Source organism: Mixophyes fleayi, chromosome 2, assembly GCF_038048845.1.
Source record: "Mixophyes fleayi isolate aMixFle1 chromosome 2, aMixFle1.hap1, whole genome shotgun sequence".
Taxonomy (NCBI): Eukaryota; Metazoa; Chordata; class Amphibia; order Anura; family Limnodynastidae; genus Mixophyes; species Mixophyes fleayi.
The window spans coordinates 256,031,735-256,047,388 of NC_134403.1; the positions used below are offsets into that span (position 1 = coordinate 256,031,735).

General features: G+C 42.2%; 1 long non-coding RNA gene across 1 annotated transcript; it reads left to right on the forward strand.

The window, feature by feature from the left end:
• Positions 1 to 2,711: 2,711 nt before the first annotated feature.
• LOC142140351 (uncharacterized) lies at positions 2,712 to 14,344 on the forward strand. Its single transcript, XR_012688427.1, has 3 exons — positions 2,712 to 2,806; positions 4,161 to 4,251; positions 13,261 to 14,344. It is a non-coding gene; the product is annotated as an uncharacterized LOC142140351 (long non-coding RNA).
• Positions 14,345 to 15,654: the final 1,310 nt, after the last annotated feature.

A 15,654-nucleotide genomic window follows, 5' to 3' on the forward strand; every position in this document is an offset into this window, starting at 1 on the left:
CTATCATTTACCATTGAGGTCTTGGGAGTTGTTGTCGAAACTCCTAAGCTCCAAACAGCCAGAGAGATTCCCATTGTTATTGCCTGGAAAAGCAGTGTCTCTCGAAGGATGAGGTTCTGGCAGAGGAATTGTTTGATCGGTCTGATATGAGTATGTCACTTATTATCTGAGAGATACTACCGCCTTCTGAAATTCTGGTACGCAGATAATATGCACCTTTTTACATCTAGATGTGCACATATGGACACTTGTGCTATATAACTCACTTTATATGGGTTCACCATCTGATCCACTATACTAAATTTGGTGGTGGATTTTCTCACACATGGTGTAGTCTATTATATTACAATACTACACTATATTTGTCCTTTTCTGGTTTTTCTGCATTGTCGTTGCATTTGATGGAGATCGGGAGGGACTACCTTTGAAGAGGATTCTCTATCCTTAATAACCTATCTTTGACTACATCTTCACGGTACGCAGCATACTACCTTTTCCCATTATACATCTGATATTACACATTGGGGCGCCCTACCTGTTTTTTGTTGCAGTAATCATCTCTATCCGGATTAACCACCGGGTCACAGGTTCCTTAAGGCTGCCGTTCTTAACTGAGCTAAGTGTTGTTTCGGGACTCAATCTTCAGTTTGGACTTTTCTAGTGCATACACTATTCACACCTGAGATCTATTTAATGGTGTTTACGTTGTGGTAAATAGCGCCATTGTATATCTATGTTGTTTTCTCATATATATATATATATATATATATATATATATATATATATATATATAAATATAATTTATTTATTTATTTATTGCTTTCAAAGTGTGGCCTGTTAGTCCTATGGTTATGGCAAATCCTTACTCTTCTTTACTTTGTTGGTCTTTTGACACATAAGTGTATTAATTACTTCCTATCCAAACTAGTACAAGTCTTGGAAAACATATTTATTACTTTCCTGATCTGAACTGTTAAGGAAGTTATATGTTTTGAAATATAGCTAATTTATTAAACAACTATTTTTTGTAGCCCACCTAAAGGGGAGGGTAGTATGTTTAGTTGTACTAGCAGGTGGCCTGCTAATAATTATCTTTATATCATTTTGCAGAAACAAAAAAGTTGGAATATAATTCAGCTATTTAAAATTGTTCATGGATGAAAAAATGATTATGATAGCAAAGTGATAGACAGGAGACTAGTGCCATGTACCAACAGGGCCAGGTTAACAATGGGCCTGATGGGGCTGCAGCCCCAGGCCTCTCCACAAAAATAGGCCCAAGCCAGCCAGGAGGAATCGCTATTTTATTTTCGTTACTATTTTTTTTACATTTTTTCCTTTCTGTTTTTTCACGCGACTGGAGGGGGAGGGGGGCGGGAGGGGACTGAGCTAATTGGGGAGGAGTGGAGCTAATCGGGCCAGTCCTGTCAGTTATCTAATTAAGACAGACAGCCAGGCAACAAATCAGACTGCTGCCAGGCTGCCAAATTTGTCAATGAACCTGTTACTCAGAAGCATGATCAACCTATGTGATTTGCAGACAATAATTTATGAACTGGCCTAGTTACATTTCATTACAAAAATTTACTCCTGCTTGTTTAAACTTCAAGTAAAACACAAAAGCTTCTAGAAATGTGTTACTCACATAAGTGACAGTATTGCAGAGATTTAAAAAATCAGCAATTTTAAAATTAAATTAATTTTTTTTGTATATAACCAAAAATGACAATCTTACTGGTTTGAATAAAAATAAACACAGATCCTGGCATTTTATAGACGCTTTCCAAGATATGTATCAGGAAACACACGGTGCCTGAATTGTGTAGATAACCATGCACAAAGGACATACGTATAAATTGAAATCCTAATCAGCACATTGCACTTCATTCATTAAAGGAAATAAAAGGTGATACCGCATGAAAAGATATCTTTTCCAATTGAGAAATATACATGTAGAATTTTTTGCCTATCGCCATGCCAAAATCAGACCTTTTCAAAAGAGTGGAGATCTAAAGCCATTACATCATTAGAATGTTAGTGTTTGATCTCTCAGGTAAACAGGTGATGTGAAACATAAACACCGTTGGGTGCCAGGTCATTAACTGAGGTGAAAACAATTATTTAACATGTATTACTTTTTGCAATACATAGCTTCTAGCTTTGCATAGGACTCTGAAACACATTCAACTCTTTGCAGCATAATCATTTTTTTTATCATTCCACCCATAGTATGTGTCACGGTTGACTATTTCTTGATCCGATTCGGGACCCTTGGGCCTAGCTGGAGCAGGACTGAAACTGAACTTAGCGGCCTAGATGATCTTCCTGTTCATGTTCTCGCTGAATGTAGAATATTGCAGGAGGATGAGCAGCTTGGAAGTGCAAAGTACTTGCAGAATGGTCAAATCTGGATAATGAGGGCGCTTGGAAGAATATTTGCTCTTTAGAATGCAGGCTACACACTGAAGTGGATCACTTTGTAAACACAGGGAATCAGGAACAACTGGAACCTGGAGCCAAGAACTATCCTTAGGAACACACACTACTCGCTGTTCTGGCAATGAACCGATCACAGCAGCAAGTTTAAATAGGGTGTCCCAAACAACTATTGGCTGCACAGTGCATGTGATCACTGCTGCTGAATTTGGTTGGTCTGGAATGATCACCTGACTGCATCCAAGATGGCCGCACCCATGCAGCAGAACAAACAGTATGTGTTTGTTTACAAGTGGAGATGTGGTGGACATGAATGCTGCAGGCGACCAGGAGGGACCCAGGTAGCCGTGATAAGACAGCGGCGGATGAGGTAAGTGCGGCTAAGACCCTGATGTGTGACAGTATGATTGTGGTGGACAGTATTGTAAACCCCTCCACAGATATCTTTGACCTCCAGCTTAACAGGATCCCATTGACATAGATGCCCAAAGTCCTCCTCCTGTATATTGCATATATCTCTAGGACCATGCACTTACACTCACAAAAACAGTGCTGACTTGGGTCAGATTTAGCTGCACTATAGCTCCTTTTTATGTAAAGTCAACACACACACTCTCATGACAACTCTCTCTTTCAACTCTCCTATGCTGCAAGGAGACATTCTAAAATAAATGATCATATAACCTGCATGAAGACATATTTGGGTCGAATTACATATTTACATATGGGGCATACAGAAGTGGGTAGTGTAGGAAAAAACCTGTTTCTACCTAATTGTTACATCATTTCACTGTACTGTTGAAGCTTACCCACATTATGCAAGGGCATTGGTTTTTTTTTCAGAGGAACAGACTTAATGGCTGCTTGGATAAAACGTATGCTCTTTGTTTTCAATGGGAGTCACTGCATGTCTAGAGATGCATAGAGAGGAATTAATATCCACTGGCCAAAAACAAACAAAATATGCAGCTCTGTTGACCTCTGATTTTTCTGATCATAGACCCAAACAACAATAGATTTATAGTTTCTTTAGTAAATCTTAAATTTCTAAAAGCAAGCTACATTAATAATGTTAAAAGTTGAATGGAAGCAAATGAAACATGAAGATATTTCAGAGGACAGATTGTCTTAACCATTTTACAACAGGAATGTTTTCACCCTGTCATGATATAGCTAGTTTTCATGTTTTAAATATGTGTCAGTTGTATGCTGTTTATTTATTGACATTGTAATGGGTATACCATACAAAATTAGAAGAAAACCTAGACATATTTCCAAGATTCTTCCAATAACAGTTAGGTTCTATGCTTCTACCACATCGCTGGAAATGCACACCAAGGGGCAGATTCAATTAGCTGTCATGTTTCTCATGTTCCATAACATTATTACAGAAATCTCTGCTGATTTTTCCTCGCTCCGCATAGAGGGGCAAGGAAAACTGAGACGATATTTTACCGCAGAAACGGTAAAAATGCGCAGCTGCGATGTTCTGAGGATCCGTACTAATTTACTGTGTACACTATTTTATATGTTTAACAATTCGCAAAACATGCTTGGTTCACATTTTAAACCACCATTTTTCAGTACAGGTATCCTGGTTTAGGGCACATAGTTTTCATGTGTTTGCCATTTTACTATTTATTTAACTTTTATTTTTTATGCCTGTCTTCTCCCCGTGGCTTTATCCCTGACCCAGTTTCTTTATTGTTCCCACTGTTGGACAGAGAATGCTGCAAGCTGGATATGTACTGTAAGCAGACACATTACCCCTTAAGCTACAAGGGCAACGAGAGCTACTAACGAGACTGATTGAAGGTGAATCACAAATCACAAAGCCTGGGTAATTTATGGCATTTTAACAACAATGAAAAAGCCATTACTCTATTAAGAGGAAGAATAAATAGTTTTTTTTCAGTTACAAACTACATTTGGAAATGTTGTCATTTAGTCAGTTCTGATGACTATTCATACTTTCATATCTCTTTTCAGCAAGCAGAATTATAGAATTATCATTCTCAGTATTTTTCTATACTGTTATATTTGTTTTCGGGTTGTTTTTTTTTGCGAGGGGAGGGATAAGAAGCACTGAAATAGAGTACAATAGCACTGCAACTTGTAGATGAAACACAATATTATTGTTAATATGTGAACAATAGTTAAATCATTAGTTATTTCTAAATACCCCAAATGATTTCATCTTATTTTAAGTCTTCATATTCTAATTTACAATTGGAATATTGTTTAAGGCATAGTTCGGAATCCTGGAAAGCTTGAGAAATCAGTTTGTGATAACTATCACTCTACTAACTTTATTTATATTGGAATATCTTGATTTGTTGCTGTTTTATATGCAGGTCAACAAGGCAAATCCTTGTTTTCAGGCACATTTTTATTAGCTTATGCTGATAACTACCCTATTCAAAATGTGAGTGATATCAGGACAAAGCAGCTCTGTGGATCTATTATCTGTATACTGTGTAGCTCTTGATTTCTATATTGAAGTGAGCAGATAATACATTTTGAATGGCATGTCTTTGTTTCTTCTGCATTTAAAAACACAAAACACAAGAGGATGATGTAAAACAAAACATCCAGTGAAACGAACATTTTCAGAATTAGTATGTTGTATCTAATGTTAGAAACAGTTAAGCTTTCAATGTAGTAGACATTAATGCATTCCCATTAGGGGTGTATTCAGAGTTTATTCTGCCCTGGAGCATTGTAGAAGATAGTACAGTACCACAACTTATTGTGTGATATAAGTTTATGTCTCCCTAAAAACATGGAAATAACACAACAAAAATAGAAGTAAAAGTAAACACTGATAACATGAACAAATGAAAAAGTACTTTGCGTGCAGTGCATTTTAATAACTGATTGATTATATCTATATATTGTATTTATTTGTGCATTTGACTAGCTGAACTAAAGTTGCTTTACTTGTTACTTTTTTTTAAAGAGAGAGCGATTACTCAAGGCCCACAGATATCGGTAAAATTATTTCTTACTAAGAGGTTGGAAGACTCTTAAAGGTTCTACTACATTAAGTTTTAAAACACTCATGCTGCCATGTATCTCTTCTGCATTGCCTTCCCAGGATGGTGATAACAAACCAAAAGTATGTAAAAGGCTTTATTCTTTGAATCAAGCGTTTTTAACACATAACTTTTTACTTTTTTTAATTTCTAAAAAAATTTAATCTGTTTTTAACCTTTTTTTTAACAAGTGGAACTGAAAAACCAAATATGGGCTTTAAAATGCATAGTGTTGATTCCCCTCTTATGTGAATCCCCCTTTCGGGTTAACCTTGCACCACACTTACCAACCAAAAAATAAAGACACAGACACCGACCCAAGTTTGGAAATAAAAAGGTCCTTTTATTTTTGTTATTATTATTTTTAAATTATTTTCTTTATTTTTATTTTCTTTATTTTTATTTTATTTTATTTTATTTCTATCAAAATCTATCAAAAGTTTCTATCAACAATTTGGACCTTTTTTATATAGGTGGCGAAGAGCAAGGCAGCCAGCTAAAACCAACATAAACCAATAAGGTGGAAGATCGTCTCCTTTCCACCAACCCAGGTTAAAATCTTATCTATTGGCCGGTACTATCGACTATAAATTAACTCAATACCCTCTGGACTCAAACTGGTTAAGCCCTTTCAAGGCAAAACCTGATACTCCTTACTAGAGCATCAACGAGTCTGATAACGACGAGGGAACCAAGGCTACATCGCCAACACTTAAGTACCGTATGTTTAACAAACCATCTGACTGCCATGCTCTCCCACCACAGCCGTGTGTTCTATGGACCGCGCGGCCCGCCACCTAAAGTAAAAACTAACCCCCTCAACTCTGAAAAAATACTTTCTAAAAACAAAACCGTTCCTTCTGCCGACAAATGAACCCCATCCGCTCTGAAAAGATGCCTCTTGTCCACCGTTAACCAGGGATGACTTATAACTACCCCTTGCATGCCTTTAACGTTCTGTCTCGCGTATCCGTTTATTTTTTTAACCACCCTTATCAATGTGGCCGGGGGAATAGATGACCTCCAGGACAAACGAGGTATTATGTTAGACCAACAAACCTTTATTGAAGGCCATCGGGCATGTATTTTCGCAAGACCCTCACGAATGTCTATGATTAGATCCAGGATTTACCTCTACCCACGTCATTACCTCCCAAATGAATAACCACTATATCGGGGGTACCGTGATCTTCTATTTCCTTACCTAACGTGGGAATCAACTCCGTCCATACCATGCCCCTTTTACCCAACCACCGGATGTCAACTGGGTGCCTGAAACCGGACCACCTAGCCGCTAATCTGTGTTTCGCTGCCCAAAAAATAAACGAATGCCCCATGACCCATATTCGCGTCGTCTTCACCGTAGAACCTAGAACAAAATAAATAATCTCATCAGATCAAAACCATATCTGAGACCCGTAACGACCACCAACGAAAGGAACGTATTCTAATCTGCTATCAACTTGCTGAAATAGCCCCTCCCTACTAGAGGGGCCACCCCAGCTCAAATGGAGTACTTGCAACAGAAACACCTCCTTCATTAGCTTCACCTTTATACCCTCCATGAGGGCCACCTGTTCAAAATTCTTATCTATTTTATTTTTATTTTATTTTATTTTATTTCTCAAAAAACTATTTAATTTTAATTCTTAAACCTGGAAAAGGAAAATTGGTAACCCACATGAAGGTAAAAACCCCTTTTAACCCTGGGAGGCACACACACTAATCAGGCCTTGCCAAGGAAACAAGAGGAGAAAATCCCTTCACGCCCCCGTTCAACACAGCGAGCAGCATAGCCCTGAGTCACTAAGTGATAGAGGAGAAAAGATAAGTTGAAAGCGATAGAGAATATTGAAAGACATGAGGAGATGCAAGACTGTGTATAAGAGCCCCCTACAAAGGCTCATTTGTCAGGCCGGATGTATTTCTTATAGGTCTGCGACTTCCATCTCCCTAGCGCTTGAATATCAGTGACAGATGCACCTCTAACTGCAGCGGCAGTGGCAGCCCCTATACTGAAGGAATGTGTACCATAGTCCACCGGGTTCAGACCTATTTCCCCTAGAGCACGTTTCAACAAGGCGTTAAACTGAAATTTAGTTACAGGGGTCTTATCCATATGAATTAACCACAAACCCTCCCCTGTGGGCCGGAGACTAGCAAATTTATTGGCCAGCATGACCAGGCATATAGATGTTCCTTGCTGCTCTGTAATTGCTAACCAATGGCCTCTGCCTAACTGATCTGTTTTTGACTTAACTATCTTACAGCGAATCACATTAGGTTGCAAAATCACATTTCTAGACAGCAAGGCTCCACCTATGTCGTTCTTAGATCTGGCTACTAACTCGCTAATTCTAAAAGCACCGTGATACGCTACTGAGAAAGCTAACCCAGACAGCAAAGCCTCGTAATCATCCATAGCTAATTTATGCAAGACCTCGATCAACCTAGCTAAAATTTTGCCGTCAATAGGCCGGCAAGTGTCATTCTTTATCGACTGTATTCTAGCCCAACCTTTCAAAGCCTTTGCTATAATAAATGACTTTGTGGGATCCTGTGTACCATTTAGTCTAGCCATGAATGAAATACCGGCTAACAGGAACCCCCATCTTAGCTTTAGAAACCCCTTCGTTATACTGATTCCACATAAAGCCCGTAATAGAGGGAATCTGACCTGACATGTTGCTGTTGAAAGATGCCTGGTAACCCAACCAACGTTCCCATGCCCCTTGATAACACCTTCTAGTTGCAGGAGCCAAGGACGCCTCCGCTAGCCATCTTATCCCTACCGGATCATCTGCCAAACACAAGGGGGACACTATAAGCCGGTTACAGGTGCATGCGGGGCCAGAGACCTAAAACGTTGCCAGTCAAAGCGAGAAAGAGCATCTGCTACCTGGTTATCCACGCCAGGAACGTGTCGTGCCCGAAAACTAATGTCAAACTCTAGACATCTCAACACCAAGACTCGCAACAAGTTGATCGCCGGGCGTGATGAGGCGCTCTGCTTGTTGATAGCCTGGACCACACCTAGGTTGTCACACCAAAATACCACACTCCTTCCACGCAACCGGTCAGGCCACAACTCTAATGCCACAACTATGGGGAACAACTCTAACGCTAACAAGTTCCGGACCAACCCCTCAGCCTCCCATGACCGCGGCCAAGGCACGGCGCACCACTCCCCTTGAAAAAACGCACCAAAACCCTTCGAGCCTGATGCGTCTGTATGCAAGTCCAAAGATGTACTGGATACTGAGGGTGCAGGCCATACTCGTATACCGTTGAAAACCGCTAGAAACCGACTCCATACACACAAATCCTCCCTAATTTCCTCAGACAGCCGTACCTGGGAATGGGGACTACGAAAACCTGACGTTGCGAGTTGTCATTTCCTACAAAATACTCGGCCCATAGGTATCACTCGGCAAGCAAAATTGAAGGATCCTAACAGAGATTGAACTTTCCGCAAGGAGCAGGATGGGGCCGCCATAATTTCTTCAATCAGGGACTGTAATTTAACAACTTTATCAGAGGGTAAACGACAACAACCTTCTATTGGGTCAATTTCTATGCCTAAAAAAGACAAGCATGTGGCCGGGCCCTCTGTTTTGTCTGCAGCTACTGGTACGCCCATCACCCGGAATAGCGCTTGCGCCGCATACAAAATGTCCTTACAACAAGGGGAATTGGCTGGACCTATAAACAAGAAGTCATCCAGATAATGCGCTATGCCGTGGTGTCCCATTCCTGCCCGACACACCAGTGGAGGAAGGAACTGAAAGCCTCAAAATATGCGCATGAAAATGAACAACCCATTGGCAGGCATCGATCCACATAGTACTCATTACGAATTTTAAACCCCATAAATTTAAAGGACTCGGGATGCAACGGGAGGAGGCAAAAAGAGGATTCAATGTCCAATTTAGCCATCATCGCTCCCTTGCCAAAACCCCTTACTATGGTTAACGCATCATCAAAGGACTGGTACACCACTGAGCTGAGTGTAGGGTCAATCGCATCATTAACTGACTTGACAAATGCTGAATTAATCTAAATTTTCCCGGGGTCTTTTTTGGTACTATCCCGACCGGGGAAATGACTAGATCCTGAATGGGGAGGGATGGAAAAGGACCCACCATGCACCCCAGGCCTACCTCCTTTCCCACCTTCTCCGCCAGAATGTCAGGATGTAAATATGCGGAACAAAGGTTCCTGGCGGCGGTCCCCGTCACCCCACTGTCGATGGGGAGGCGGAAACCGAGGCGAAAACCCTCTCTAAGGAAAGATGCCTGGGCCGCATCCGGGTAAAGAGCCAGCCACCTACAAAGGATTGGGAATATGATGGGAGAATCTGCCTTAGACAGAACCCCCCGCCCCTCCCCGTCCCCTACCGACGCCAACGGTGCCCCTAGGGCAGCCTTTGAGGGGATGACTTCCCCTACAATTGGAGCAGGCGTGTTTGTATCGGCATGGCTCCGCCCTCCCGCATGAGGAGTTATTAATGGCAAAGCACCGATTCCTTGAGGACAGGGGAGCACCACGTCTCCCCCCGTACTGAAACCTAGTTAACTGCGGAGGTCCGTACCCCATGTGCACCCCTCCCATTTGGGCTCTATTTAATCTCATCCAGATTTCCACATCCTTATAGGCCAGGAGCCTATATAACGTTGGCCGTGCACCTTCTCACCCGGAAAAGCTTATCATACAACCTCCAGGTCCCGGGCATTCACAACTATGCATTTCATTAATCAAATGGAGATATTTCCAAACGTCTATAATTGCATCTGGTATCGTTTCCAAATAACAAGCCGAAAAAACGCAATACCCCGTTAACCAGTTAGAAATATTTCTATACGCATCCTCGCCAACTCCCCCTCTTGCGCATGCGGCCGCCAACTCTTTCTGTGTGTCCGCTGTCAGCTCAAATATGTCAACATAATACCCTCTCTTTATCTTATGTCTCATGCTGCGTCTAATTCCTATCGACAAGGCTGTGTTCTCACATTTCACTAGCGGGCCTCCTGTTGGTGCGGGAGAGGTGGTGTCAAACCTGTCCCTGCTCTTCCTCTTAGCTCCCTCAAAATGAGTGTTTAGTATTTTAATCAGCTTGCGCTGACCCTGCCTAGCGCAAATGCTAGAATCAGACATGTATTGTGTGTTGCATATAGTGGAACCCTCATACTCACCGGCCACTCCCTGTGCCTCCTGTCGAACAGCCCCCGCTATGTCCTCGTCCTCCGATCCGCTCTGCTGACCCGCCCTCGTCCGTCTGTGCCACTGCCGAGGACAGCTGCCTCTGTGAAACTGGATAAGAAGACACGTTAGCACGCGGGGGAGACAAATCGCGCAAAGTGTGAGGTGGGACCCCTGCTAGGGTGACTAAGGGCGGTGCGTTCATGAGATGACCCAAGAAACCAGCGGGAGGAGGGACACCTAGACTCCCATCACATAGTCGCTCAGGCCGGGGAAGCTGAGGATCCGTACCAGAACACACAGCAGAATCATAAAAGGAAGGTCTAGGATACACGTAAAGGTACTGACCAGACAAGGAAGGATATGGGGCCGACCACTCACTTCTCCCGTCTAGGACGGGTCTATAACCCCTCGGGGGGTATGGCAGCGACCCCTGGGTGCCTGCACTGGCCGACATGGGCTGATTAAACTGTGACATGTAAAAGGCCAGCTGCCCGCTGGCCGATGGGCCTGGAGACCGCATACCAGAAGGAACTGAGGCGGAAGCCTAATGTTGAACCGCTCCCCAGTTATCAGAAGGAAAACTAACCGGGGCTGGCCCCAACAGCCCAGGGGCCTGACTAGATGATATACCGGCCCGACCAGAGGAATCCAATGAAAATAGTAGCTGGGAGGAACTAGGGGGCAGGCTATCCCTGGCCCGAGGTAAAGGGAGAGGGGGAGGGGTATTACCCGTTAGCACCCCATGAAAGGCTGGCAAAAGGGGGAGAAACCCCTGCTGTATATTGGTATTCGGCTGATACCTGAGTAGCCCAGGAACCTGATGACTGATGATGGATGGAGAACCAGAACCCAGACCTGCCCCCCCCGGGATGGAACATGAAGGGAGGGGAGGGGATCTAATATAATGGGGCCAAGACCCCTGTAAGGGGAAGAACGCCCCTCCACTCTGGCTGCATCTGCTGAGGACACCGCCCCCACCACGTTGCCCACAGAGGACCCAGCGGGACTATGCCTGGCAGCAGCATGCGCTGCCTGAGGAAACCAGGGCCCGAAATGTCCAGGCGCCGCGGGAGTCGGGGAAGGGGATCCCCTGCCCCGGGCGCTACCTGCCCCCTTTCTATGCGAGACTGCTCCGGCATCGAGCGGCCTGGCCGCCCGCTCCGGAGCCCGGGTCCTCCTGGTGCGCCTAGGGACAGCTCTCGCGGCGGCCGCGTCACACGCACTCCGCCCCGCCCCCCGACCAGTCCCGCCGGACGGACCCGGCAATACACCCTGTGCTGGGGGGGGAAGGGGAGCGCCGACCCGGGGAACACTGGGAGGGACATCAGCAGAGGCCGCCGAACGGTGAGGAAGGGGGGGAGAACCTGGAAGGGACAGATCTAGAGCATCTGGGCCGGGTAGATAACATGGCAACGGAGGAAGACAGTATATGTGACAATCTTTATTTTATCAGAGGGAAAAAGGAGGGAGAAAATACCAGAACAAGGGAGGAAAAGAAACGAAAGAGAGAGAAAGAAGAAGGGAAAAGAAAAAGGAGAAATTGGAACAGGAAAAGACAGCAAAAATGCAATATAGACGAGAGATACTAAGCCTGATGCTGCCAGGTATCCGGATCCAGGAAACAGGAAGCTCTCTCCTCCTCCACTATATTCCTTCCACGACCACTCCCACCTCATCTCAATTGGCTGATTCCATCACAGACTTAACCCCTAATGGTAAGTAACATTGTCAGCTCACAACACATGCTTTTAAACTCCTTCGGCTTAATGGCCTCTCTCACACTAATCTGTTTGCTACATATGCAGAAACTGTCCCGGTGAAGCGGTCAGTGAACTCTTACCACCCCGAGTCAGTATCACCAGTGCCATGATAAGCAACGATAATTTTTTTTATACATATTGCAATAATAATAAATAGGCCCCTATGTTCTGATTCACTTCTAGCTTTCATTGTAATGTTAGCTCTTGCAGCCTATTAATTCCCTCGTTAACTCCTGTGGAAGTATGGCTTAAGAAGCTATTTAGTAACTATAAAGTAAATGTTACCACAGCGGAGACAGTACTTTCCACGGTTAACATAACGGAATGCCAATTTGAAATACTAACACTGATGATAATTATTTATGACCATAGCTAAACAACATCAAGGAAAGTATTACAGTTCACCAGAAAGAAGGTTAATATGTGGTAAATGCAGCTACCAATTAAGTGTGGATGTGTGAGTATAGACTACTCTCTTAAATAAACTAAATATGCACAATTTGCATTAACTGGTGGATGTATCTGTTAAGTACTTTGCATTCTGCTTTGCAATTGGGAATGTAGCCCATATTAGTTTAGTGCTCCTATTCCATTAGGCGCCATTTACCACCAGATAAATACCCCATAGACCATTAACCTGAATGTACTGTAAATATTTCCTGTTTAGTAGAAAACGTCATCCCTAATTATGATAATTTTTTGGTCTCCCTTCCAATCAATAAACTTCATGCATTAAATATAAAAATGAAACTCCAAAGTAAAGATTAACTTAGTACAATGTATATTAAATATATGTTTTTTTTGCCACTTTCTCACCTGTGTTTTAGGGGACCAGCTGCATGGCAATACAAATTCACCTATGAATGCAAAAAATCGGTGATATTCGTTTCCCCAACTCTGAAATGACCGACAATGAGGATACCTACAAAACAAACCTATCACTATAAAACTGAAATGAATATAATACAGACTTACATAAAAAGCGATACAGCCCATTTCCGAAGAGAATGCCATGCTGTCAGCTACTAATTCCACACCCACTGGTTGCCGGCACTTCAGTTTCACATCAGTTAACAAAGCGACATAGAGAAATGTGAATTTAAAGCTGCAATGTCAGGACCCAGTAACTACACACTTTAATCTAACAGTTAAGCTTACTAATACAGTTAGGGTTTACAACATTGCTGCTTTAAATTCACATTTCTCTATGTCGCTCTGTTAACTGACGTAAAACAGATCAAGATTCTTCAGACCACGCAATGTTTTTCAATCTTCAGTTTTGGTGAGATTGTGCCCACTATAGCCTCAGTTTAGTGTTCTTAGCTGACAAGTGTGGTCTTCTGTTGCTGTAGCCCATTCACTTCAAGGATCAACATGCAGTTCATTCACAGATGCTATTCAGCATACCACTGTTGTAACTCATGGTTATCTGAGTTACTGTCGCCTAGATAGTGATTTGCCACAGGACTCAGAGAGGAATTAGTTTTCAACTGAAAGTCTGCAGGGTAAGGCTACAGACATTACACATTTGTACAGCAGTACACCTAGTTCAAAGATACACAGGTGGAGGACATTTGTGTGAAAGAATAGTAGTATAGAGTGTAACTTCTAACTCAGCATCTTTTTCCACCGCTAACAGCAGCTGACAGGGTGTGTCTGCTGTGAGAGTAATCAAGCAGAACACCTGCAAAGAGCTCCTTTTAGAGGACAGGTGGGAGTTTCACATGTCCATCAAGCTAGTGCTGTGGGAGGAGTGTAAAGTATTTAAGCCTGAGTTGTTCATTATTTAGTGTGAGCAATGCCAAACAAGTTGGCCGGTATCTAGAGAGTTGGGACTAGATTTACTAAGCTGCGGGTTTGAAAAAGTGGGGATGTTGCCTATAGCAACCAATCAGATTCTAGCTGTCATTTTGTAGACGGTACTAAATAAATGAAAGCTAGAATCTGATTGGTTGCTATAGGCAACATCTCCACTTTTTCAAACCCGCAGCTTAGTAAATCTAGCCCTTGGTCTCTGTTTAGCCTTAGGGTCACAAGAGGTTGTGTGGAACTTTGTGTTATGTGTTATTTTGCCATTCTGACAAATAAAGCAAAGTACAAAGAAGTTTATGTGTGCATCACCAGAAGGGTGCATGTGCCACTTTATATATATGTATATACACACACACACACACACACACACACATAAGAGAACCACACAATAACATTTTGGAACAATTTTCAGTACTAGTTGCATAAATGTATACGTGGGAAGATTTCCAATGAAAAAAAAAATTCTTGTTGATTTTGTTCATTTTTCCTACCTAATGTTAGTTAGGAAGTACTGACACTGATCTTTAAATTCAGATTCTTTATAAATGAAGATAGATGGACACACTTGACAAACAAGAACTGAGCTCTATTCAGTGTATACAGGATAAAAACTATCTGCAAATGTTAACCCATGAGTTTACAATACCTAGTACCCATTTCACCTCTTGCGATAATCAGTTATTAATATATAAAAACTATTAATATATAAATAAAATCAGCAACTGTGGCAGTATGCAGGGTCATAACCATATTTCTTGGGCTTATAACAGTACCCTTTGTTGCACTCAGGTGCATTATCATTACTGCTGACATTCCTTTTGTCAAGTCTGGATTCCTAGTAGGTGAATTAGTAACTTCCCTCTTTTCTTGAAGCACCAATTATTTCTTATAACTTTATTCCACAAAATGTAATCACTTCTTCATTAGTTCCACATGATGCACTCTGAGTACTTACTTGGTAAATGCATCTGCAATCGTAATCCCTGTTGGATAGTGTTGCAGTTCAATTATGCCTTTGTGTTGTAAGTCCCTCAGGAGGTAGTATTTCACATCAATGTGTTTTTGTGGGTTCATGATCTCTTTTTGCAACAACCTTGTAATTCCTGATTTTTTCCTAGGTTAGGGAATGGTCTATACATGTCCATGAAGAGTTCACCTAACTAAATTGCTTCTTGATCAGTTTAAATAGCAGTAATGACAAGAGAGTCCCTTATAGACAAAAGCACTTAAACGCATACATATGTGCTTCTGTAGCATTATTCTCACTTGCAAGGAGTTAATATCTTACATCCCAGGCCTACCAATTAAATCTAGGTGGGAGTGTCCTGGGTTCGTCTATATAGGTCCCATTTTGTAACATGACCTTTCTCATTCTCTTCAAGAGATCCAGCCCAACCTCACCTGAAATT